At 45.0% G+C, this 25,351-nt stretch overlaps 1 long non-coding RNA gene across 1 annotated transcript; it reads left to right on the top strand.

The window, feature by feature from the left end:
- Positions 1–1,764: 1,764 nt before the first annotated feature.
- Positions 1,765–23,628, top strand: LOC119464811 (uncharacterized). The gene is made up of 3 exons (XR_005194607.2): positions 1,765–1,944; positions 20,293–20,518; positions 23,437–23,628. It is a non-coding gene; the product is annotated as an uncharacterized LOC119464811 (long non-coding RNA).
- The last annotated feature ends 1,723 nt before the right edge of the window (positions 23,629–25,351 follow it).

Raw genomic sequence — 25,351 nt, 5'->3', positions numbered from 1 at the left:
CGATGATTGGTAACTTTCGGATTGATAAAACAACGTGGTCAAGTTAATGCGTAAGCATGTTTTGGCGAGTACCCCGGAGAAATTGTGTCTGTCCCGTAACGCTTTTCAACTGGGAAATAATGCGTAATTATGCAAGTTAAGACACGTAATCGTTATAGTAGTGTAATTGTAGATAATTGGTAGCTTTAGAATCAATTAAAAAAAGTGTCCACGTCGCCTTCGCTTCGACATAGTCATTTGATACAATAAAAAAGTATGAAAGAAATGTCGCAGTTTCGCCCGAAAGGCGAAACATCGATTGCGATAGCAAATTAGTAGAGAGCTATTCGGAGTAGAGATAGTAGTTTTATCGGCTGCATAAACTTGGACACATTCGCTTACTAACTGAATAAACAATCGTGGTGTCAGCGCGCACAAGCAAATATGAATAGATCACACTGAATGACCGCAGCCAACGACTGTCAAAACACTGGCAGCAAGCGCAGGTTCGCGCGGTCTATCGCTTCAACGGAAACTGAGCGGCGAATGCACAGCGCATACAAAGGTCATAGCCGTGTGGAGATAAGAGACGGTGCGGGCGACCGGCACCGCCAGCCAAAGGGCAGAGAAGTTGTTGGCAGAGGAGAAGCTGCCTCCCCCTCCCCCCCCCCCCCCGCTTCCCGTTTCTTGCTTTCGCGTGGGAGATTGAGTGGCAAGATACGCCTTTGGTGCCAGAGCGCAGCGCCGCCCCGCCTCCCTCCCGCCCATACCCCCATGTCCTTTCGCTTGACGGTCTCGTTTGCTTTTCACCGTGCGTTCGCTCTCCGTGATAGATCGCGGGGGAGTTCGCCCTCCGTGATAGCGCGCGTCCCCCGCGCGCTTTCGCTCGCGCATACGGCGCACGGCGACGATTTTATCGCCCTTGGAATCTATACGGAACCTCACGGCGACGGCGACGCCGACGGCAGAAATCCGGTTGAAGTGTCCATATAAATGCTATTGTAATAATAAGAATAACTCATTGGTAGACGTCGTTTGGCAAAAAAAAACACGTGGTAGCGGCTAGACTCAGTTTAAACGATTGCCTTGAAGAGGTCGGATGTGCCGAGACGAGTTCTTGCAATTTCACCAAGAAAACTTGGGCACACTGAACGACAAGGGGAATGTCGTAGTCGACAGAAGGGACAACGAGAATAGCGACAGCAACTAGCAGATAATAAAACAGCAAGAACAAGAAATGAGGTGTTCAGAAACGAATAGGAAACGGCGTAATAGGGCGACGCTAGATAAAAAAATGCTATCGAAATTTTGAGAATTGCATATTACTGCGTAAGCATTCATTAGCTCCGAAAAAAGCGATGGGTACATATCCATAAGCTATTACCATAAGTAAGCAAAAGCGAAGTAACAGCCAAGCTAAAGAGTGTGTACGCATTAGTAGAAAATTCTAAGAATTAGTGTAGCAATTTTTCTCCTTTTTCGTATGAGCACTAATAAAATATCAACATCCATCTGCTGGCTCTCTTTTTACAAAGCCTAGTTCTCTAAAAGATCACCCTTTTCATTTTAAATGTCCTGCCACTGTTTAACTACTAAATATCTGCAATGCAACTACTAAATATTATTGTGCCCCCCCCCCTTCCTCATGTTCTTTCATGCATCCCAAAACCCACTACTTAAATGTAACAAAAAACACGTGGAACTGATATTTCTGTGGAATTAAGAAGTCCTTTCGAGTAACAGCTGCGTCGAAACCTTTGCTAATGTGCTCTCATGCGTAAGACGTCCGCCAGAATACACATACATGTATCAGCATTGAGACGTTCTCTTTTGGTGTACGTTTCTGCCTGTTGTATTGCCAAGATGCCGATAAGGAAAACTTTAGCGAAGTTTCAAATCTCAGTGACGGCTATTTTGCTGGCCTTGGTAATTGGATGTTCCAGTGCGGATATAGACTGGGGTTATGTAAGTACCATGTGGTGTTATTCTGTCTGTATTGCACTGCTTAGGAAGTGGACTCCTTTTTAAAAGCGATAGCTATGCACTCTTCTTTTAATACACTACGTACTTTACATCGCTGCCATGATCCGATCACGCTTGTTGCTACTGCATTATCATGTTTGCAATCTCGTATTAAATGCGACTGCGTGTAAGGCACAACACTTAGGCGAAACGCAATCACCGCACGAGACCATGCTAGTAGCCGTGACGTTCTTCGTATTCACTCGTTACCAAAATTCTCGGTGTCGCGGCATTATCTACGCAATAGTATTTTGTCTACTTATCAGGCGTATCAGTCTTATCACGTTGAAGCGACGGTTCGTCGGCGTGTTTATCCGCATGCATTTGGCAGTAAGGGCATCACTCGATCATAGCAGTTAATTATATCGTAATTCATTCGAGGTCAGTTCATGAAATGGCCAACGCGCGCTTTGCACTTTACAATTCTCAAGTGCCCGCATTGCAGGCATTCGAAAGTTTCTGTATGCATTAACATGAGAATGACTAAGTTCGTTCCTAGCCTATAAGCAACATACATCTCAGATCAGATAGCTCGTTTGCGCGTCTTGTAAGTTCCCCTTCGATAGGCTGAGAAGCTTCTAGCCTTCTTATCGCCATCTGCAGTTCCCGGTCCGTCGTGGTGGCATCTATTATTTCTCCCATCGTTTTTGGACTTACTCGATCAGACAAGGTGTTTCCAGCATGAATTTCAACGTCTTCATGAAAACCTCCGAAATCTTACCCCTCAATCCAAGACAGCATGTCTGCTATTATCAACTTTCTCCCAGAAACATGCGACAATTGGTAGCCATAATTAATCATGCCCTAAAGATAAATATTGGTAGACCTGGCTTTTTTATGGCAGTCAGTGCTCTGTATAATCAGAGACATGCTTTCATACAGTTGCGGCATGTACAGCGTTTCCAGCTTGCTACCCGACGCAGCAATGTCTTTGGGGAACCTACTCGAATTAAATTACACTCCGAAACTCAAATTGATCTTGCAAGCACCATCCTAATAACTGTTGTCTGTTTCACTGGCACCGTCTTGGCGGTCATTAGTGATCATCTAGTCATATTGTGTTCTGCTATGAAATTCAATATATGCAATAAAGGTTTAGTGCACGAAAAGACTACACAATTTAGCAAGGTTTATTGTAAAGACTGCTGAGGCAGTCCGGCACTGTGCTTATGCGTATAAAGGGATCATTATAATGCCTACAGCTCTTTTTTGAACGTGTCAAAAAATCTATATATCAAATGTTTCCTGTCCATACAAAAGCAGAAAGAGAAAAACCGGAAACCATCAATCACTAATTCACATCGTCACAATGTAACAGAAAAAATAGCCTGCTCAGAAATGTTGTTGATATCAGGTATTTTATCACACTGCACAAGTTCAATGCATGTAGAAACAAACTTCAGAAGGAACTAAAGGCGGCGAACATGGCATATTATAACCCATTATCTTCTTATTAGGAAGGGAACTAAAAAACACTTATAGGCTGGTCTGGTGCCCGGGACATGCTGGCCTAGAGGGTAACGAGAGGGCGGACGCTCTAGCTCGAGAGCTCACGAACCGAGCGGAGCACCAGCCGCCCTCCCTATTACAACCACCCCACACGACACTGGATGGCCTTCGCGGGGAGGAAGACAGCGATCCTGCTCGGTTGGATCCGCGCGAGATTCTTGCTCATCAGCGAGGCGCACGGCAAAAGTATGGCGTCCCCCACAAATCTCGTTGAAGTGGAAGACGCAATGGACCTCCGTAGAATTCAAACGGGGGTCTATCCAAATTTATTGCGACAGCACAAAATTTTTCCTACTTTGTACGCGCACGATTGTCCGTGGTGTCGCGACTCGCCACCGACCCTCTACCACGTCTCATGGGGATGTAGTATAAGGCCAGAGTAACTAATTTCTTTACAGGATAAGTATAGACTATAAAGCTCTCCGGAGCAATGGGAGGCACTCCTCGCTAGCTCAGACCCGGAAGTGCAACTAGCGCTTCTAGGCCACGTCCAGCTGGCGGCAGAAGCTAGTGGAGCGCTGGACTCCCCCCCCCCCCCATCTAGCTCCTAAACCCCTTCCCTTTTACCTCAATAAATGTTAGTCTTCTTCTTCTTCATGTGAGGGGCAAATGAATCGTTCATGGGATATTATGAACAAGTGGAAAAATTGCGGTTTATTACGTGCCATTCCTTGCAGTTTAAGCCAGGCTAACAAGATCACCACCAATGTTGCACTCGCGAATTCCCTTAACAAATATTTCGCCAATAGTATTCTTAGAGATGACAGCTCAGATAACTATGAATGCATCCAAAACCGCATTGATTGCAATAAGTATATTTTCCTTTTTCACCACCAAAGAACTCACAGATGTGTTTAGCAATTTAAAGAACGGTTGCGCATACGACGCAGACAATACGCAGATAAGACTTAGTCTTCTTCTTCTTCATGTGAGGGGCAAATGAATCGTTCGTGGAATATTATGAACAAGTGGAAAAATTGCGGTTGATTACGTGCCATTCCTTGCAGTTTAAGCCAGGCTAACAAGATCACCACCAATGTTGCACTCGCGAATTCCTTTAAGAAATATTTCGCCAATAGTATTGTTAGAGATCACAACTCAGATAACTATGAATGCATCCAAAACCGCATTGATTGCAATAAGTATATTTTCCTTTTTCACCACCAAAGAACTCACAGATGTGTTTAGCAATTTAAAGAACGGTTACGCATACGACTCGGACAATACGCAGATAAGGCCAGTAAAACATGTTCTCTTGGCAATCAGGTCTGCTCTCACTGTAATCTTTATGCTTGCCATGGAGAAAGCAGTTTTCCGCTGTTGCACGCAGTTTGACATCATTCCGATATTCAAAAAATAAAATAAAAATGACCTTGGCAATTATCGCCCTATTTCCATACTTCCTGTTTTTTCGCAAGAAATTCGAAAAAATAATTCTCTACAGACTTTCGGCCGTTGCAGTTAAACCACAATTCCACTAACGCGCAATATGAATTCATCGTCTCGCGTTCCACAGAAATAGCGCTAGTAGGGCAGAACAAAAAACATATATTACAGACAATTGAAAACAAACAACGTTAAGAGTTTGTTCATTGATTTTTCAAAGGCCTTCAACTTCCTTGCACACTAAGAGTTATTCCTAAAACTAGAGACCAACGTATGCCGAGTGTGGACACTCTCATTACTGCAATCTTGTTTAAGCCAACGTAAACAGTATGCCAAAATAAACAGTGCTCCTTGGTCATTGGGATCTATTGTATGAATGGTCCCTCAGCGGAGTATTCCTGGGCCATTTACTTTTGACATATATCTGTAAAATACATCGTACACACTAAACTAGACACCAAATTCACCATTTACGCTGTCGACACAACATTACCTTGTCGGGGGCAGACAAATCTCACCTCGTACCTAAAGCCAACAAAGCTCTAATGAAACTTCAGAAATTGCCAAGACACATATCAACAATTCACGTCTCTAAAACCAAGGTGATGTCTTTTATGCTAAAAAGAAACCAACTGACAGTCACAGATCCATACTTTGATTCCAAACCAATTAAGGTAGGGAATGAATGGAAATCCATATATGTTTTATTTTTATGATGATGATGTGTGGTGTTTTATGGCGCAAGGGCCAGTTATGGCCAAAGAGCGCCATGCCAGTGTTTGTGAGTGTACAGTGGAGCGATGAATTCTGAGAAGTAGATGAAGCGTGGCTGTAAAAGGGCCTAAAAATAATCGCTGTAAAGTGCGTAAAATATACATGTACTAAAATCATGGCAATGACATGAGGTGTACTATGAAATGAAGAATGCATTGAGAGGTAATGACACGATATTTAAAATATTTAAGATGCAGTAATTGGCAAGAAGCACTACTGCCTAAACAGAGCCCTTGAACCACAAGGGCCTGGAGGCATGTGCTATAAAAAGCTATCACAGCGGCATCCTCTGGAGAGAGGATCCGCTACGAACTGGTTTGGCTAATAACATGCAGGACCACATCGTTCAAAAAATCGACGACTGCTTTGGCATTAAAAATCGGTTCTTCGCCAAGAAACATAATGGGGTGAAGCGGGACATGATATCGGTACGCTTGAGGAAAATATTTCTTTCTCTCTCTTTCAGCTTCCCGGCACTCCACGAGGACATGGAGGACGGTCAGCCTCTCACCACATCTACCACAGGTTGGTGGTTCATCACCAGTAAGCAGAAAATTGTGGGTGCCATATGTATGTCCGATTCTTAGACGACAGAACAGGACATCAGTTCGTCGTGTTTTCATTACGGGTGGCCAGAAACCTAACTGTGGTTTTATCAAGTGAAGCTTATTATTTCTTTCAGCATCCCACAAGCGCTGCCAGTGGTCTCGCAGTTTTCTTCGCAGAAAAGGCTTCAAATCTGCGGGAGGAATAGTAGCCGCAGGATTAATAGCTTGCGATGTAGTTGATGTGGCCAACTGGTCTGCAAGCACATTACCCTCAATGCCTCTATGGCCAGGCACCCAGCATACAGTCACATGCTGGTTATATATATACGCTCTGCATAAACTGGAATAGAGCTCAGTAAGTACAGGATTTTTGTTTTTGCAGAGTGACATCAGAGCTTTCACCACGCTTAGGGAGTCTGTAAATATAACTGCTTTTTGAAGTTTTGATGCCCTTATATGATTCACAGCCGACAATAGTGCATAGGCCTCAGCGGTAAAGATACTCGTTTCCGGGTGGAGTACACTGGATTCCGAAAAGGATGGGCCGACGGCTGCATAAGATACCCCGGCATGTGACTTGGAAGCATCTGTGTAAAACTGTGTACACGAGTATTTAGATTGGAGTTCTAAGAAATGCATTTTAATGTGTGCCTCTGGCGCGTGTTTAGTGACCTCTATGAACGATGTGTCACACTCTATGAGTTGCCAGTGCCACGGTGGCAATAGTTTCGCTGGAGCCATAGGACATTGTTGAAGCAGCGGAACACCCATTTCCTCACTGAGGTTCCTCACACGCAAAGAGAACGGCTTTCTCGCTGCAGGTCGGTTACGGAAGAGTGTGGCAGCGGTCACATCGTTTATTGTTGAATAAGAAGGATGTTCAATGTTCGCTTGTACTTTCAGGAAATATGTAAAACTGCTGTATGACCGCTGCAGATGAAGCGACCACTGATTCGATTCTACGTAGAGGCTCTGGATTGGACTTGTCCTGAAAGCACCGGTCGCAAGGCGGATACCCAGATGGTGAACGGGGTCTAGTATTTTTAATGCAGCTGGCGTTGCAGAATTATACACTAGAGCTCCGTAATCGAGGCGTGAGCGGACAAGACTTTTATAGAGGTTCAGCAGACACTTTCGATCACGGCCCCAAGTCGTACGCGACAGAAGCTTTAAAAGGTTCATTGTCTTCAGGCATTTTGCCCTCAGATACTTAATATGAGCAATAAATGTAAGCTTCGAATCAAAAACAATGCCTAGAAACTTATGCTCGCTGCTCACAGAGAGCGCATCTCCTTTGATTGCAATACTTGGGACTGGCGTTACGCCTCTCTTGTTAGTAAAGAGTACGCAAGTGCTCTTCTGGGGATTTACCTTAAAACCATTTTCATCTGCCCATTTGGACAATTTGTTTATTACAAGCTGCACTTGTCGTTCGCAGATGGCAATATTGCATGACTTGAAGGCTATCTGCACATCGTCGACATAAACAGAATAAAACATAGTGCGTGGGATGACTGTGTGCAGGGAACTCATTTTTACGATAAATAGTGTGCAACTAAGCACGCCCCCTTGTGGCACACCGGTCTCTTGGGTGAATGACTTAGAAAGAGCGTTACCCACTCTTACGCGGAATGTGCGATTCGATAGGTAACTTTCGATTGAGTTTAACATGTTGCCACGGACACCCATCGCAGAGAGATCTCGGAGAATGCCGTAGCGCCATGTCGTGTCGTAAGCTTTTTCTAGGTCGAGGAACACTGAGAGGCAGAACTGTTTATGTATAAAAGCATCCCTAATATAAGACTCAATGCGAACAAGGTGGTCTGTTGTGGACATACCTTCCCTGAAACCACATTGGAAGGGGTCTAGTAATTTGTTATTTTCAAGGAAACAGATTAAGCGCCTGTTGATCATTTTTTCAAATAGTTTGCACAGACAGCTTGTTAGCGCTATTGGCCTGTAGCTGCTGGCTAGGGACGGGTCTTTGCCTTGTTTAAGCACGGGAATGACTATAGCTTCCTTCCACGAAGACGGGATATATCCATGCGCCCACATGACATTGAAAAGATACAGGAGTGTTTTCAGTGCTTCAGGATTCAGGTGCTTAATCATTTCATATATGACACGATCACCACCTGGCGCCGAGTTATTGCAGCAAGCGAGGGATGCTTTCAGTTCAGTTAAAGTAAATGGATTGTTGTAGGCCTCACTCGATGAACCTTTACGTTTTAGGGGCTGTCGCTCTTCGCGTTCTTTGAACCTCAGAAATGCTTGTGTGTAGTGGGACGCACTGGATACATGTTCGAAGTGTTCACCCAGACAATCTGCCTGGTCTTCCAGGCTCTCACCTTGGGTACTGACTAAGGGTAGTGGGTGTACCTCCCGGCCTTTTAATTTATTTACTCTATTCCACACTTTTGTCTCATCAGTGTAAGAATTTATACCGGAGATGTACTTTTCCCAACTCTCCCTTTTAGCTCGTCGACGCGTTCTTCTACCCTGGGACTTTATTTGTTTGAAAGTAATCAAGTTTTCGGCAGTTGGTGAGTCGCGAAGTCGTCCCCAAGCTTTGTTTTGATTTTTCCGTGCTTGTTTACATTCTTCATTCCACCACGGGATGCGACGTTTATTCGCTAGTCCATTAGTTTGACGAATGCATTTCGTGGCAGCGTCAATTATAAAGCCTGTAATATACGCCACAGCGTCTTCTATATTAAAGGATGCAATGTCATCCGTGCGCAAATACGTAAGTTCTCGGAAACGTTCCCAGTTAGCTGTGTCAACCTTCCATCGGGGAATGTGTGGTGAGCTTATATCTTGTTTTGTTAAGTTTAATATAATAGGGAAGTGGTCGCTCCCAAAAGGGTTCTTAAGAACGGACCACTCTAGGTATGGCATTAGTGTGCTCGATACTATAGTTAAATCTATGGAGGAGTATGTATTATGCGCCACACTGTAGTATGTTGGCTCTTTCTTATTAAGTATACATGCTCCTGAGGAAAAGAGAAAGTTTTCGATTAGGCGACCTCTCGCATCGCAACGAGAGTCTCCCCATAATGAGTTATGTGCGTTTAAATCTCCGACAACTATGTATGGAGCCGGAAGTTCATCTATGTAGTTTTGAAATTCGGTTTTATTAAGTTGATAAGTTGGAGGGATGTATATAGAGCTGATAGTGACTAGCTTGTCAAACAGCACCCCTTGGATAGCAACTGCCTCCAGAGGCGTACGAAGTTTTATTTCCCGACAGGCAACACCTCTGTCAACTATGATAGCAACACCGCCGGATGACACAACAGTGTCATCGCGGTCTTTGCGAAAAATAGCATACTGTGTGAGGAAATTTGTTTGTGTATGTTTGAGGTGTGTTTCCTGAACACACAGCACCCTGGGACTAAACTTGCGGAGGAGTTCTTTAACGTCGTCAAGATTTTGGAGGAGACCTCTGACGTTCCAGTGAACTATTTGAGTGCCCATATTAAAAGAAGTGTTGTGCTGTGTGCTTAGGTGTGCAATACCTTAGACTACAGAGCCCTTCTCAGGCCCCGTTATGCGCAGTTTCTCTTTTTTGGAGCGGTCGAGAGACGCCCGCCGCTCCATAGGCGCTGGATGCGCCGCTTGGCTGGAGGTTGTGTCCATCGCCTCTCCTGAGGCGCTGGGCATCCGCTCTTGCGAGCGGTGTGTTCGTCTTGAGGGTCTCGCCTCAAGAGGTGGGACCCTAGAGGCCACCAGCCCGGAGGTCGATGGCCCCTTGTTCTGAGATGACGGAGCAGCGCTAGCTGCACCCGCCGAGGGGGCGGATGGCATCGCTGGCGGCTCACTATGCGTGAGCTGGACAGCAGCCAGTGGCTGTTGTGACGCTGCCCCCTGACGCGCCACTTCAGCAAAGCTGTTCTTTGGCAGATACGACACCCGCCTTCGTGCTTCCTTGAATGATAGATTCTCTTTTACTTTAATCGTCACGATTTCTTTCTCTCTTTTCCAAGACGGGCAGGACCGCGAGTATGCGGCATGCTCCCCATCGCAGTTTACACAGTGTAGAGCGTTTTCACAGGATTCGGATGGATGTTCGTGGGCACATTTGGCACAGGTGAGGCGGCCACGGCAGTTCTGAGAACTGTGGCCAAATCGTTGGCACTTAAAGCATCGCAGAGGATTTGGGATATAAGGCCTAACCCTGATCTTCATATACCCTGTCTCGATAGTATCGGGCAGGTTGCTTGAACCAAATGTGAGTACTAGGTGTTTGGTATCGATCTCTTTTCCGTCGCGCCTCATTTTAATTCTTTTGACATTGATCACATTCTGATCATTCCAACCCTCTAGAAGTTCGGCTTCAGTCAGTTCCATCAGGTCATCATCGGACACGACACCTCGAATTGTGTTCATAGTACGATGTGGGGTAACTGTCACCGGGATGTTCCCGAATGACACTAGCTTAGGCAGATTTTCATATTGCTTCTTGTCACGGAGCTCCAGAAGGAGATCACCGCTCGCCATCTTAGACACTTTATAGCCTGCACCAAAGGTTTCCGTCAGGGATTTTGCAACTACGAAAGGTGACATAATTCTTGCTGTCTTTTCTGGTTTCTGGGAATGTACTACATGGTATCTCGGAAAATTTTCTTTTTGTCGTCCATAAAACTGGAACACTTCATCGGTGCGCCCCCTTTTCTGGGGGCGATCGGGTAAAGCGGGGAAGGACCAAGCCATAAAAATAATATTCATTCGGCAGGAACGCCAGCCACCCACCATGGAGCCCAACAAGGGGACGATGTAGGACCTGTAAACACAATTCCCACAAACGCCAGCTGTACGTTCCCGCTATAACCAAATACGTATAACCAAGGGTGGTTATTACACACAAGGTTAACCCTCGCCGCCAGGAAAGTTAGAAGTAAATGGAAGAGAAAAGAAGACAGGAAAGATTAAAAGTGAGGGGGAAAGACGAAGATTGAAGAGAAGGACAGGAAAAGGCAACTGCCGATTTCCCCTGGGTGGGTCAGTCCAGGGGTGCCGTCTATGTGAAGCAGAGGCCGAAGAGGTGTGTTGCCTCTGCCGGGGGGCCTTAAAGGTCCGAACACCCGGCATCGGCTCAACCCCCAGGATCCCCCTTTCCCCAGACACGGCTCAGCCGCGCACGGCTACACGCGGGAGGGTCCAACCCTCATGTGCTCGGGTCCGTGGTGGCGCAACTCACCAAACGCCTGCTTGCGCAGACGCCCCTGCGGGTATGTTTTATTTTTAGTGCATTGTCTCGGGACCACCACATTCCGCATATATCTGGAAAGCTATCTGCGGCACACGGTTCCATTGCGTGTAAAGCTACTGATGTATAATTTCTTATTCTTATCTCACCTTAATTATTGTCATATGGTCTGAGGAACAAAGACTCAGTAATCTACTATACGCTGCAAAAACGAGCTATAAGAGCTCTCATCTGAGAAATAAACAACGAGTCCTTATTTCCGCTTGCGCTGAATGTAAACATATTCACCATGTACGAACTGAGGCTTTTTCTCGAACATACAAAAACATTGTGGAGTAGCCGCCTAACACTGTTACAGCATGTGTTGCTAGAAAATAAGAACTCACGCGAAGTGGCACCCGAAACAATGGCGAACAAACTACTGCAACCAAATATTATCCCCCACTTTTCTAATGCTACTCAAGAAAATGCACACCGCAAACGCGCGACCAGAAAACATCACAGTTGAGGACTTGATTGATGCTTCCCCGGCATCATGAAGAAAATATATGCATGTTCTCCTTTATTACTTTGTTACTTAATTCGGTAGCCACTTCCTTTCCCGTATGGTTTGCGCGCCGATCATAGCGATTGTCTTTGGTATATTCGCTTTAAGTAACGTTCTCGCAAACCAGTGTCTTCTGCTGAAGAGCAGTACGCCGAAGGTCAGGGAAGCTGATAAGTTAAACTTCTTCCTCTCGCTCGTCCACATCCCGTACTTACATACATTTGATCTTCAATAAACTTTTACTTCAGTTAATTTTATATTTACATGTAGGATGGTGTCAAAAGTTCCAGGTCTATTTATAAGGTGAAGCGACGGCTTTACAAAAAGGCCAATTTCATACTGGTAGGTGAGCACTGAACGTGACACTTGCCGCTGTTACAAAGGGCAGTGCATGCACCACCTAAAATGTCACGTAATGTCATCGCAGTGTGATAAATTACGTCCATTTGCTGCCTCAAACATGGTCGCTCGTATCCATAAGCTGGGAATACAAATGATGTGTGTTCTACGTTCTCTTGTCATTGTAGTGATCAGTGGTTTGCCTTATGCAGCCGAGCTATAGCTTCAGAACAAAAATATCAGTAGCCCCTCCCATGTCGAGGAAATGGGGGTAAGCGAAGCTTGTCGTGCATTTCTTCGGTGTTCCTCCAAACGAATTGCACTGACGAGTACTACGTTGTGCTCGAAACCACAACCGGTCACACGCACTGCAGCTGGCTCCGAAGTTCCGGTTGAGAAACTGACGTTGAAACCTGGCCGTCGCACCGGGGAAGTTAGCGCTAGCATTGCCGAGGCGTGCACCACCGTTGTCGGCTTCCTGGGGGCTAGACGACGCTGACGTTTGGCCTCAACATCGCGCTTTCTCAACTCGGTGTCCGCGGATCTTCGCTGATGTTTCGCCTGGGCTTCGGAAGCCCTCACGCTAGAATCGGCACGTCGACCGTGAGCCTTTCTCGAGCTCATTCGCGGTGGCGTTGCTCAAACGCGTTAGGACACGTAGTCAGTTGCTCATGAATGGCTCATACCCCCGTAAACGCGGCCTCCCCATTACGACGACAGAAGGGAATGATTAGCGGTAACGCAGCCAGCTGTGGAAGCAGACGACAAGGGCGAACGCGGGAGCAGTGGCTTTAAAGCTACCTTGAAAAGCCTCAGTCCTTGCTCAAGGTAATATTTAAGTATCGTCTGCATATCTATTAACCAATTTGGGAAATCTTATTTTTGATGATATCGTTGTCAATCACTTGAATATTCTTTAAGCACGCGCTCGTGTTTGGCACGGAATTTGACGCTGCGAGCTCAAACCGAGGGGCGCCAACGAGCCATATGCGGAAGAAGACGACGACGCTAGAGCCAATGCTGATGATGTTAGTTTTTTTTTTCACACGTGGATGCTAACCCGGGGGACCTAGCCCTTAACAGCTTCGCTGTAAAGGAAATTGAGGCGTGGTTAAAAAATTATATTTTGAGACAACGTCCTGAAACTGCAGTAGGTATGACTCGTATGAGGGACGCTTTAGTAGAGAGCTCAGGAATAATTTTGACCATGTGGACTTCTTAAACGCAAACGTTACATTCTGCGTCGGTCGGAATGCGACAGGTGCGACCGAAACGCCAAAGCCACTGAGTTACCGCGGCAAGTGTCATCGAAAGGAACAATGATACAGCTCTTTGGAAATATCGTATAACCCGGCGGGACTTTCTCGGTGCGTCTAAGCTGACAACGGCTCCATTTCTTGCCTTGCAATTCGATGTCTCCGACATAAAATGAACCTGCAATAACCCGACATTGCCTATTGTGTCCTGTGCTTCGTTTGTGTGAACAGCACCATCGCATGAGCTTTTTCTGCTATCTAAAATGCAATCAATCAATCAAATCAATCAATCAAAGGGTAATTTTATTACACAATAGTATAAAAGATGCGTACAAGGATATTTGGTCCCATAGCCTAAAGCGGCTAGTGATGGGTCCAATACAAAAAAAAATGTATTGCAATAATTAGCAGTCTTATACAAACAAAGTAGCGAAAGTATCATACATAAGCGGTTAATACTATATATATTCACAGAACTGCGCTGAAAACGAAAAAAAGAAAGAACAAAGAAAAACAACAAATTAACATACACATAGTTTTTTAATATAAAAATCTCAAGAACGTGCTTGGTAAGTTAAGTAGTGGCATTTGCATGTAAAGTCAAAATTTCTTGCGAGTTTTATTTCAAGAGGCAAATTGTTCCATAGCTTAACACCAGAGAATTGAATTAACCTTTCGTCGTACACATTCGAACATAAAGGAAGATTAAGATTACCATTGCGTGCATGCCGTGTGTTTAACGACGGAAACGTGAAAATGGTACGCGGCAGAGGTGTGTTTGTGTTTAGTATTTTATTTACTAAGCAGGAAATCTTGTAGTTCCGTATGTCAGTAAACGGCAGTATACGCAGCCTCTGAAATAGAGGATTAGAGGGATGACGCACCGAGGAGAAAGTAATCGCACGAACAGCCCGTTTTTGTAATCGAAATAACGGAGTAAGGTATGTTATGTACGTTTGGCTCCACGACTCGCAACAATAGCTAAGGTGGCAGTGAAATAGGCTAAAATATATTGTTCGCAGCAATGTCAAATCAAAGTATTGACGTGCTCGTATGAGAGTGTAACAGCTGAATGACAACTTTTCGCAAACGGTACTGATTTGGTCTCTCCAGTTAACGTTACTATCAAATATAATGCCTAGATATTTAATAGTCGGAACACATTCAATGGTCCGATTGTTTAATGATATGCTAATTGAAACGTTGTTCAGAGTTTTCATTCGTGAATGGAAAATAACGTATTTTGTTTTATCGGCATTTAGTAACAGTTGGTTTTCACGAAACCACATTGAAACAGCTTGTAGTTCATTAGATACCGTATATTGTAAGGTTTCAAGTGAACTATCTGTGAATAAAATTACAGTATCGTCCGCATACATTAATGCTTTAGAAGATTGTAGAATCCGCGGGAAATCATTAACGTATAGAGCGAATAAAATGGGACCCAATACGGATCTTTGCGGTACACCACATGTGACATTCCTAGATTCGGATAGAAAACCGTCAATTAGTACTTTCTGCTTTCGCGATGTGAGATAACTGGATAAGAAGTCATGAGGGCCATCAGTAATACCATAGCACTTCAGTTTTTTCAGTAGTGTCGAGTGACAAATGGTATCAAATGCCTTTTTTATGTCGATGAAAATTCCAATAGCAATCTTTTGATGGTTGAGGGCAGAATTGAGTATTTGAGATAAGGTAAGGACAGCTGTTGATGTGGATTTCCCTGGGACGAAACCATGCTGTTCCGGGCAAACTATGTTATTCCTGCTAAGGAAGTCCTTAAGCTGTTGAGCGATTTCTTCGTGCAGAATTCTTCGTGCGGAAGACGAGCCGTATTCATGCATTCATGCACAAACTACCTTTGTCAATGCCAACATAAAAAAAACACTGTGCCGACTGTATTAAAGCGCATGCGCTGTATTAAGCGGGTACGATGCTGTTGTGCTGTGCGTCAGGCAAAGTAAGCTGTGCCAGAAAGTGGCTGCACGCAGGTGAAATGGACTTACCAATTGCACAACTAATTATCTCGAACAAGAGATTGATCTCGGAGTTTGGGTATCGTGAACATTACTTGAGTGCCTCCGTCTTCATTGTATTAACTCCGCCCTATATACGCAGTTATTTAAAACCTCTTTTTCTCCTACCACTAAAAATAAACTTGAAACTTGAAAAGTGTTCTTCAGCGATTGTCCAGTTCATCTGTGTATGCGATCTGAAAGCATGCCATACATTCACGCAGACATAAATCAGAACATGTATTGAAATGAAGGAGAATGATTGACTTACAATACAAATATAACACAAAGTGCCCAGCGTAGTTTCATTGTGGGTTTTTAACACAATATGAAGACTTATATACCCAGCTCTGAAATTAACGCAAAATCAAAAGAGGATACGCAGTGTTTGCACCGTTGTTGTACTTACAGTTTTTCAAATGTGAAGCGAGCATAATACATGAACTTGCATTAACTTCATGCAGTTGCAACCAACAATAGTGCTTCTCAGTTTGCCTTCCTTTCTTTTATTAAAATAATTTTGTTTATAAGCAAAATTATGTAAAATAGCAGACAAGTGCATCATCAGAAACAGAACACACTACGTCTACGTCCTAACAATAACTATAAGGTCTTATTTACTGAAGTGCTTCATTTAACTCCACTGTAGACAACTTTTCTAGGATTTAGACAGCTAAGTGTTCATAGCTTTAATGAAAGGATAGTTATCCATTACTAGTGGGAAAAACAAAGAAGTATTGTGCTGCATGAAAATGTATTTTAATTAAGAGCTCTCCTCAGAGTCAAACACCATAAAAAATCCTTTGTCCTGCGGAGTACACTTCTTATACGCACAGCAGAGTTGCGCAGCAAATATGCATTTCATTTTTACATATTTGCTTAGTAATCACAAGCACATCACAGCATGCGTAGATATCCAAATTCCTTGTACTGATGACCCCTGGACCTATAGGCGATCGCCGTATTTGGAAGGAAAAAAATTCCACTTGATGTTAGACAGTGCCTGAAACTGTTTCACCTCAGCGCTGTTCGGGCTATGTTTTCTTCAATATTTTTTTTTCAAAGCCAGTATAAAAGTGACCTTGCACGAAACATGTATCAATATTTGCCGTGATCTTCAGAGGCTGTGAGACAGCGATCCGATTTCTCGTTAAGTGACTGCCTTCATTGTGGTGTGGCTAGCAAACCAATCTCGACTGCGCTTAATCGAGTTTCGTTCGGGTGAGTACCATAGTCCAGACTGCGCGCAACACCCTTGCGTTGCTCTGCTACTTGATATACGCACTGTTGCTGCAGTATGCTACATCGCGTTCATTTGTGCACACACTTTTTTCTTTTCTCGCCTGTTTCCTTTCATTCTATTTATCCCCTTTCGCCAGCACAGAGTAGCTCGCTTGCATTTACGCTGGCGAACCTGCTTGTCTTCCCATCTTTCTGCCTCCATCTAAGAGCACGTCTCAACGTTAAAAAAAACTATGTGTCGATGATTTATTACTACAGAAAACGGAACATTGCAAGTCACACACTTCACATGTGCGTAATTCATAAGAGATTGTGGACGATACGCTTGAAACTACAGCATTGTATTTCAAATTTCACTAGAATTATTACCAACCATGTCTATACCTACTTAATCGGAATGCAATGAGCGCATACGAACTGTAAGCAAAGTAATAAAGCCACCACAATAAATACGAACAGACCTAATGCTCGGATCAGGAAAATAAAGTGAGGCAAATACGTTAAGTTTGGTTTTCTACGATATTCACAAACACATTTCAATATACTTGGCCTCTTAATTCGCAATCAACTCCATATGCTTGGCGTCCGGTTTATTCACACTCGTTTCTTCGCACTTGCAGGTATTAAATAATCGGCCTAAATTGTCAGCTGGCACTCAGGGGAATTCAGTGATGTCACTTACACTTACTCGCATTCAGCTGCACCTGCCTCCATTTAAACTCGCTTAAAGTAACTCAGTGACTTCCCACTCTTGTGAAATCAGCAGAAATGAGTGAGAGGGCGCCCGAATATATATCTACCTGTTGGGATATTACAGCGTAAGTGCTTCAATTTCATCCGCATGCGAGCAATTTTGCTAACACCTTTCATTTGCTCATCCTTACGCCAGATATGCACTGGCAGAATATCAGCTTTTTCTTCTTGCGCTTCATCTTAAGCATGTGATATTTGCGCACTGAAATGCACAGCTATTCCTCACCTGATTTTCGCTTACCGGTGCTGTGGTCCACTCTATAGCTGCACTGCAGAGCCGGAAATTTATATTTTTTGGCAGCGTTGTTGCTAGTGTCACCCTCTAATCACCCTCTACTGCTTTAGTCTGCAGAGAAAAAAAAATCAGGTGATCTGGCTTGACTTGCGAAATCCAGCAGCGCTTGTGGCATGACCAATTCAAAGTCGATCAGCTCTAATTTATGTCATTTTCACTAACCGCCATTTGCACGTATCCTACGCTATTAGCAGGCAGTTAATAAAAAATTAAGCACCTAGAAGCCCTCTAGCTTAGCCAGGGTTCCTTCAATAGTATATACACCACCACGCGACAACGCACGCGTTGGCAGCACTGCATATCATTTATTCCAATACGGCAGAAAACAAATCCTGGCCACGGCGGGGGCATTTCAAGAGGGGCGAAATTCAAGAACGCCTGTGTACCGTGCAAGGGGTGCATGGTGAAGGATCCCAGGTGGTCAAATTTCAACCGGAGTTCCCCACTACGGCGTGCTTAGGAATCAGATCGCAGTTTTGACATTTAAAACGCAGAATTTCATTTTTTTAGACAGCAGAAAATACTTGTCCATTCAGCTCACAATGCTTCTATTCATTAAAAGGCGATGGACGTGTGCCAGAAATTCACGAGCATCTAAATTCACGCAGGCCTGAAAAAAAACGTCGCAGTTTCGCCCGAAAGGCGAAGCATCGCTTGTGATAGCAAATTAGTAGAGAGCTATACGAAGCATGGATAGTGCTTTAATGGGCTGTTTAAAGTTGTAAACATTCACTTACGAACCAACTAGACAAGCACGGTGCCGAACGCACACAGGTAAACACGAACACATCTTGTTCGATAACTGCGGAATCTCGCTGTGAAAACGCCGGAGTGAGAAAGCGCGACAACAGCAGCGGGCAAATTGGCCTTCGCGCTGCCTCTCGTCTCGCTTCAGCGCGAACTAAACGTCGAAAGCACAGTGCACACGAAGCTACCGGCACTCTGCGCATGCACTTGGTCCCCATCGAAGATTGCTTTGAAGATGAGGTCCGCGCGGGCGTGCACTTCAACATCGCAGATCGTTTTCGAGATACGGCGCCCGCGTGGCCGCGCTGTGAGAGCAGCCGACGGTGCAGAACGCACCCCCTCCCTTCCCTCGCCCCCGTGCCTCGCGCGCGAAAGAAGAACGCGCGCTTCCGGCCTGCCTTCCTCCGTCGTGTGCGCTACATTGAGCCGCGATTGCAGGCTCACCCTCGCACGCTTTCACTAGCACAAACAGCGTACGGCGCGCGGCGACGATTTTATCGCCGTTTGACTTAATACGGAACCTCACGGTAACGGTGACGACGACGAAGTGGCGACGTCGACGGCAGGAATGCGCTTGGAGTATCTATATAATTGCTTTCTCAATAAAAAAGCAATACAGCAGAATTCAATGATTACTCGGCTTTGAACTCGCGCACTGCGACAACATTTTCCCGCAGCGAAGACTACTTTCTTAACTTCGTTTGCCTGCTTTTTCCCTTAAATAATTGTGTTCCCCTACTCAGAAAACCAAGCTAGTAATCTATGGTGGCAAGTCTATATGAATGTCGGTCCAATAATTCCCACCTTGTTGTATGGCAGTGCAAATATTGTTTACTGCGTGTTCATTTCGTTCCAGCATTGGATCTTTATCAGAATGCCACAGCCGATATTCACGCCACGCTGTTAACTTAGTGGAACTTGAATGACACTGCTCACATAGGAACTACACTGTTAACCTTAAATAGTTGGGCCAGGAATTGCCAATATGTTTCGAACGTTGGCGCGAACGGACATGCCATCTGGGTCCGCCCGCAGTCACTGGGTCCATCTCCCGCATTTCTCGAACGTTGTCGTGCGCCGTCTGCGAAGCTATGGCAAATTCTTCTGCCTCCTCGAAAGTTAGCTTCCTGCGTGTTAATACGCAGCGACGCGCGTCATCATCCCGGATTCCGCAGACTATGGGGTCTCGCAGCATACGGTCCAGTGAGTTGCCGAAGTTGCAACTTTCGGCATGTCTGCGGAAGTCGGTGATGTAGTCTAGAACGCTCTCTCTATCCCGTTGCTTCCGGATGAAGAACGAGAAATTTGCTACTATTTTCGTTAGACTGAGGATAGTAGTGTCCTCACATGTAACCAACGACGTCAGCATAGGTCAGGCTGTTCGCCGACATGGTTGGACAGCGTCCTTCGTTACCGCATGGTAAAGAACAACAGGTGGTCAAGATTATTCGGGATTCCCTCACTATGGCGTGCCTCATAATCATATCGTTGTTTTGGCACGTAAGCCCGCATCCCTGAAGGTTATTCAATTTCAATTGCGTTCGTTCAGTACCTAGTCGGTCATCTTTTATGACACTGGCTACACAGGCACGAGGCGAAAATGTTACCTTCAATAAATATCGGCATTGTCTTTCGCTGTGAAATCGTGATTGATGGCTCTCCCAACAGGATGGCGACGACTACAATGAAGTTGAAGGAAGGTCTTGCACTTCGAGCACTGACTGCGAGCCATTCACGCATTATTGTTGCGTGATACAAGGTTATCAGTATAAATATGGGGCCTGCAACGCTCGAGGAGTGCTTGGGCAGAGATGCAGTAATGCGCTTGCAAGAAATAATGAAAATAATAACTACTACGCCCCATATCTTTACCAGTGCCCCTGTGTGCAACCAGGTAGGTGACCCCATTATGTCTGACTTTGTCTCATCGTGATACACCAGCCGTGGTTGCAGTGGCTATGGTGTTAGGTTGCTAAGCACGAAGTCGCGGGAACGAATCCCGGCCACAGTGGCCGCATTTCGATAGGGGCGAAACGCGAAAACACCCGTGTACTTGGATTTAGGTGCACGTTAAAGAACCCCAGGAGGTCCAAATTATTCCGGAGTCCCCCACTGCGGCGTGCTTAATAATCAGATCGTGGTTTTGCCACGTAAAAGCTCACAATTTAGTCTCTTCGTGATACGTATTAGACTTATATTGCCACGGCTACCCATCGCTATGACAACGGCCTAGGAAATGGCGAACAGACAACAATGTCACAGTGGCTGCATGCCTGAACTGGTATGATTCAATGTTTCGCGTTGTGTACTCGCTCAAGCGAACTCCCTAACTAGTCGTGCGTAAATACTATCCGCTGCAACATGACACAAAGACATTGCGATTGTTCATAGCTTACTAGCTGCTGCGGGTGACATTTCAAAGGGCTTAGAAATGCATTGTTGGCGTTCCGCTGTTCTAAGGTAGCAGTGGTTGCCACTGTCAAACGGGCAAGCATTGCTGCAAGGAATCCCTGCAGCGTTGCTTCGTGGGAAACGGACCAACATGTGCAAGCTTTGATGTGACTGTAGAGCAACTTGTGATCTCTTCACTGCTTTGCGTTTGAGCGTACGCGACTACATTACCAATGCATCTCTAAGTCTACGTGCAGGGTGGGTATCTATTTACTTGAATAAAAATTAAGTTTCCATTAAAACAGTGTTTCCAGACAAATGGCTCAGTGCGAAAGTAAACCTAATGCACAAACCCGGCTCGGCTCAAAATTATATCTTAATACTATCGACCATTTTACTAATGAACTCATGTTGTAAATTGATGGAACGACTTTATTACCATAGTTCACGAAGAAGTCAATGAACTTGCGTATAGATGACAACGCGGCGTACGCGTTAGTTCAAGCATTTCAACCAAACTCCACTCGTTGAAATAATGCATGCATACCTGATCTCTCTCTCTCTCTCTCTCTATATATATATATATATATATATATATATATATAGGCCTTCATCCGCAGAGCGATTGCAAGCACATAGAGCGCAATTTATACATTTTCTCCGTAAGAGTGAGGGTAAAAAATTACGTAGCCTATGACCACAAGCACGTGTACATTTAACCCGCCGCGGTGGCTCAGTCAGCTAAGGCGTTGCGCTGCTGAGCACGAGATTGCGGGATCGAATCCCGGCCACGGCTGCCGCATTTCGATGGAGGCGAAATGCAAAAACGCCCGTGTGCTTGCGTTGTAGTGCACATTAAAGAACCCCATGTGGTCAAAATTAATCCGGAGCCCTCCACTACGGCGTGCCTCATAATCAGAACTGGTTTTGGCACGTAAAACCCCAGAAAGACGAAGAAGAAAGACGTGTACATTTAGTGGCGTCATGAATACCAACACGTACACTTACTCATGTCAAAGTCAACGAAAACAACCTGGAACACAAACTTGCGCGCACGTACAGTGGTGCTATAACGGGACTACAAAGTTGCGTATATATATCTGATTGACGTCGTATAGACGCATGTGTTTTAACTTTCTCCACGGCGTTATTTATGGGTTCACATCAGGGCTTAATCACAAAACTATGAGCTTGTAGTGGTTAAAGTAAAATAAGATCATGGATTTCTAGGTTTCGAAAAATCGGAAGGCAAGGTGGAAAAACCGACAAATAGGTTTATTCACAAGTACTCGAGGGGTTAGCTTTTGTAACCCTTCTTTTTTTTGATGTAGAATAAATACCTACGATTGTTCAGTCAACATATTTTTAGATGTGTCTTGGCCAATGACCATTATGTACATAAAGTCTTAAATAACATAGGTAGCAAAACAACTGTCACAAAGATCTCACGACCCCATTATATGCACGACCCTTTTCAGCTGTCATCAACATCGATGAAACAACTCGTCAAACATCAAGGTGCTTTAACAACCACAATTACATTCAGTTTATTCAAAAATAGTTCAGTTTTTCTAATTCCATTTTTCACATCAGATTACTTATAACAAAATGACTGCGTGATTTTTGCACAAAAATATGTGATCTGGTACCAAGTCCTGCAGGGGCCGTAATGGGTGTATGCAGTTTGTAAAAATGAAGCAAAACTGCATCTGTAGCTGCGGCACATGACTGCACATCGGTCAGCTTACTTGGCGTCCTCGGCCCACAGAAGGAGGAGCACTGAACAGCACAAATCTTTATGCAAAAATATATAGAATCAGCGATTACACCATGATCCCAAGGTCTTGTCCAACTAGAAAGGTTTTTCGTCTAGCTGGTTCAGGGCGGTGCAGCGACTAATGCTTATGCAAACATTTCTGCCGAAAGAGGCTTAAAACATCCTCTTCGCAATATAATCTTCATGCATTACTGATTATTTTTTGACATATGTATGCCTTTACCATTTTTGCTGAATGTTTGTCACATTTGTATGGTCTGTTTCATTAGATTAAATGCGATATCTTTACTGACTTGTTCATGTTAACGTTGGCCCAATACGTTTGCAGCTGTTCTTTGGACGATACACATAATCACATTTGTACATATTATAAAGATTCCTCGCCAACTGTTTAGAATATTTTCCTGCACGCCATTCCCATCACTGTTTTTTTTTTCATTGCAATAATGTCAACACTTTTTAGGTGCAAACATTCCTGCCCTCCGATCGCACTCACAGAGCAGTGTAAACGCGTACAAATGCAACAGCAGCACTTTTCTGCGAGTCGTTGATAGTTGCATTATAAAACGTTCTCCTAAGTTAACACAGCGGGCGTTGTGTGGTCATACTCAACGAATATTTTCATCGCCTTATTTCATTTTCAGATTATGTTTGTCACCGGACTCATGGACTCAATCGATATGGTACTTGCCAAGATTACTATAAAATCAAGCGCGGCTGAGACCTGATGAAGAACTCGTGAAACTGAAACACACGACGTGAAACCTTCTAACGAAAAATAATGCTCACATATAATGCAGTTTAGATTTCGGATGAGCAAATAAATGTTTGGCATCAGAAAACGTCTGCGATGGAATCTTGCACTATGGTTTCTATCTTACAATGAGCGTAACGTGCTTAAAGGGACACTAAAGGCAAATACTAAGTCGGCGTGGACTTTAAACGCAGCGCTTGTTTCTTTCCAAGAAAAGACTTAGTTTACGAAAAAGTTGCATCTGAAGGGTCCGAATACCTTTATCGCAATTCAAATCTCCCACCGCGGAATGGCAATATTGCATACGCCATCACCGCCATCTGCTGCTGTCGGTGACTAAAACGGCACCGGATAGACGATCGGCTTTCGATCGGCTACGGCTTTCTGCGCAGAACGCAAAGGCACGGCCATGGAGAAACCGGGCCAAGACATACACGACACCAAAAAGCAGCTGCAACTGCGGATCAACTGCTGTGACGGACACAATAGTGGATCCGCCACTGCAGCTGCTTTTCGTCAAAGGGCATGGACCGTTCGGGCATCCCGCGACATCACATGGAAGTGGAATTTTCTGCTACTTGCAGTTTGTGCGAGTTTCGCGAGCAAGCAAAACCAGTGCAGCACTAAGCGATCAAGAAACTACTGAAACGCGAAAGCACAGGCGGCGCAGAGTCGGGCGAAAACGAAACCTTTCTACCGCCGGCGTCGTCGTCACGGGTAATGTCAAAGGGAGGAAAGTGGGAAGTGCGCCGTTTCCGTCGCGCGCAAACCTTTGTATTGGCGGATATCGTGGACCGTGACTGTGTGAATGACATGAATTTATGGCCACACCTTCAGAGGACATGCAGGCGCTTTCTGAGCTGATTGAGCCTTGTCCAAACGGTGCGATCAGCGTATACGGTGGTTGTACTAAAAGCGGCGCTAGAAATGTATTCCAGCTCTCTAAACTTTCCAGTTATGAATTGAACCAAGAGCAGTGTGTTTTGCTGTTTTTTTTTTTAATTGGCAAGCATTTTTAAGCAGCGGCTTGTGTTTTTCACTCAGTGGAGTTCCTTGGTGCGACCACTGTTCCATTGTTTATTTTCTCTCATGATAACTCCCGGGCACGAAGGAAGATTATTTAGGAGTAGAAACTCCCGTCAGCGCGAGCGCTCGCATGCGACCAGATAACGTTACATTAGTATGCGCCGACCGGGGCGCATGCAGTGGCGGCGCCTTGCGGCGCGTCATGCAAGCAGCTTCGAAAAAAAAAAGCAGAAGCCCGACGGGCTGCTCGGGCGCGTGTCCATCGGCGGCGCCTGTGTTTCCCGCTCAAAGCAGACGCCAAGCAGAAGACACGGGCATTCGGCGTTCGCTTCAGCGTGCACGCCGTAACGTTGTTTTTGTGGGCCTTTAAGTCAAAGAACAGCGGTGCCTGTTCGAGGGCCGTAATACTAACAGCGCTGATACGTGCAGTGTACCCTTGTTCGGAATTTGCTAGCCTAAGATGGGACGCAGGTGGGACGAGTTGTGTCCACTCAGTAGAACTTGTGAGGCGCGCGGCCGAACGGGAGCAATACACGTGACCGGTTGCCTTGGCAACCAAGACGGAGATAATTTCTTTTGTGGCCGCCAGCATAATAGTGGCTCCGCAGGCTTGTGACATTTTCTGGTAGCCGCAACTGGCGGCTCCTGAGGGTTTCTTGCTCCGTGCTCCCGGGTGAGCTCAGTTGCGACAGATTTGTTCTTGCTACACAAAAGACTTGGAACGAAGATTTTCTGTACGTTGTAGTATATAGTTTGTAGCACAGATGTATTATCGCTAG

The sequence above is a fragment of the Dermacentor silvarum genome, chromosome 9 (genome assembly GCF_013339745.2).
Source record: "Dermacentor silvarum isolate Dsil-2018 chromosome 9, BIME_Dsil_1.4, whole genome shotgun sequence".
Taxonomy (NCBI): domain Eukaryota; kingdom Metazoa; phylum Arthropoda; class Arachnida; order Ixodida; family Ixodidae; genus Dermacentor; species Dermacentor silvarum.
Note: the sequence above shows the minus strand (reverse complement) of the source record. Positions and strands in the feature narration are given on the sequence as shown.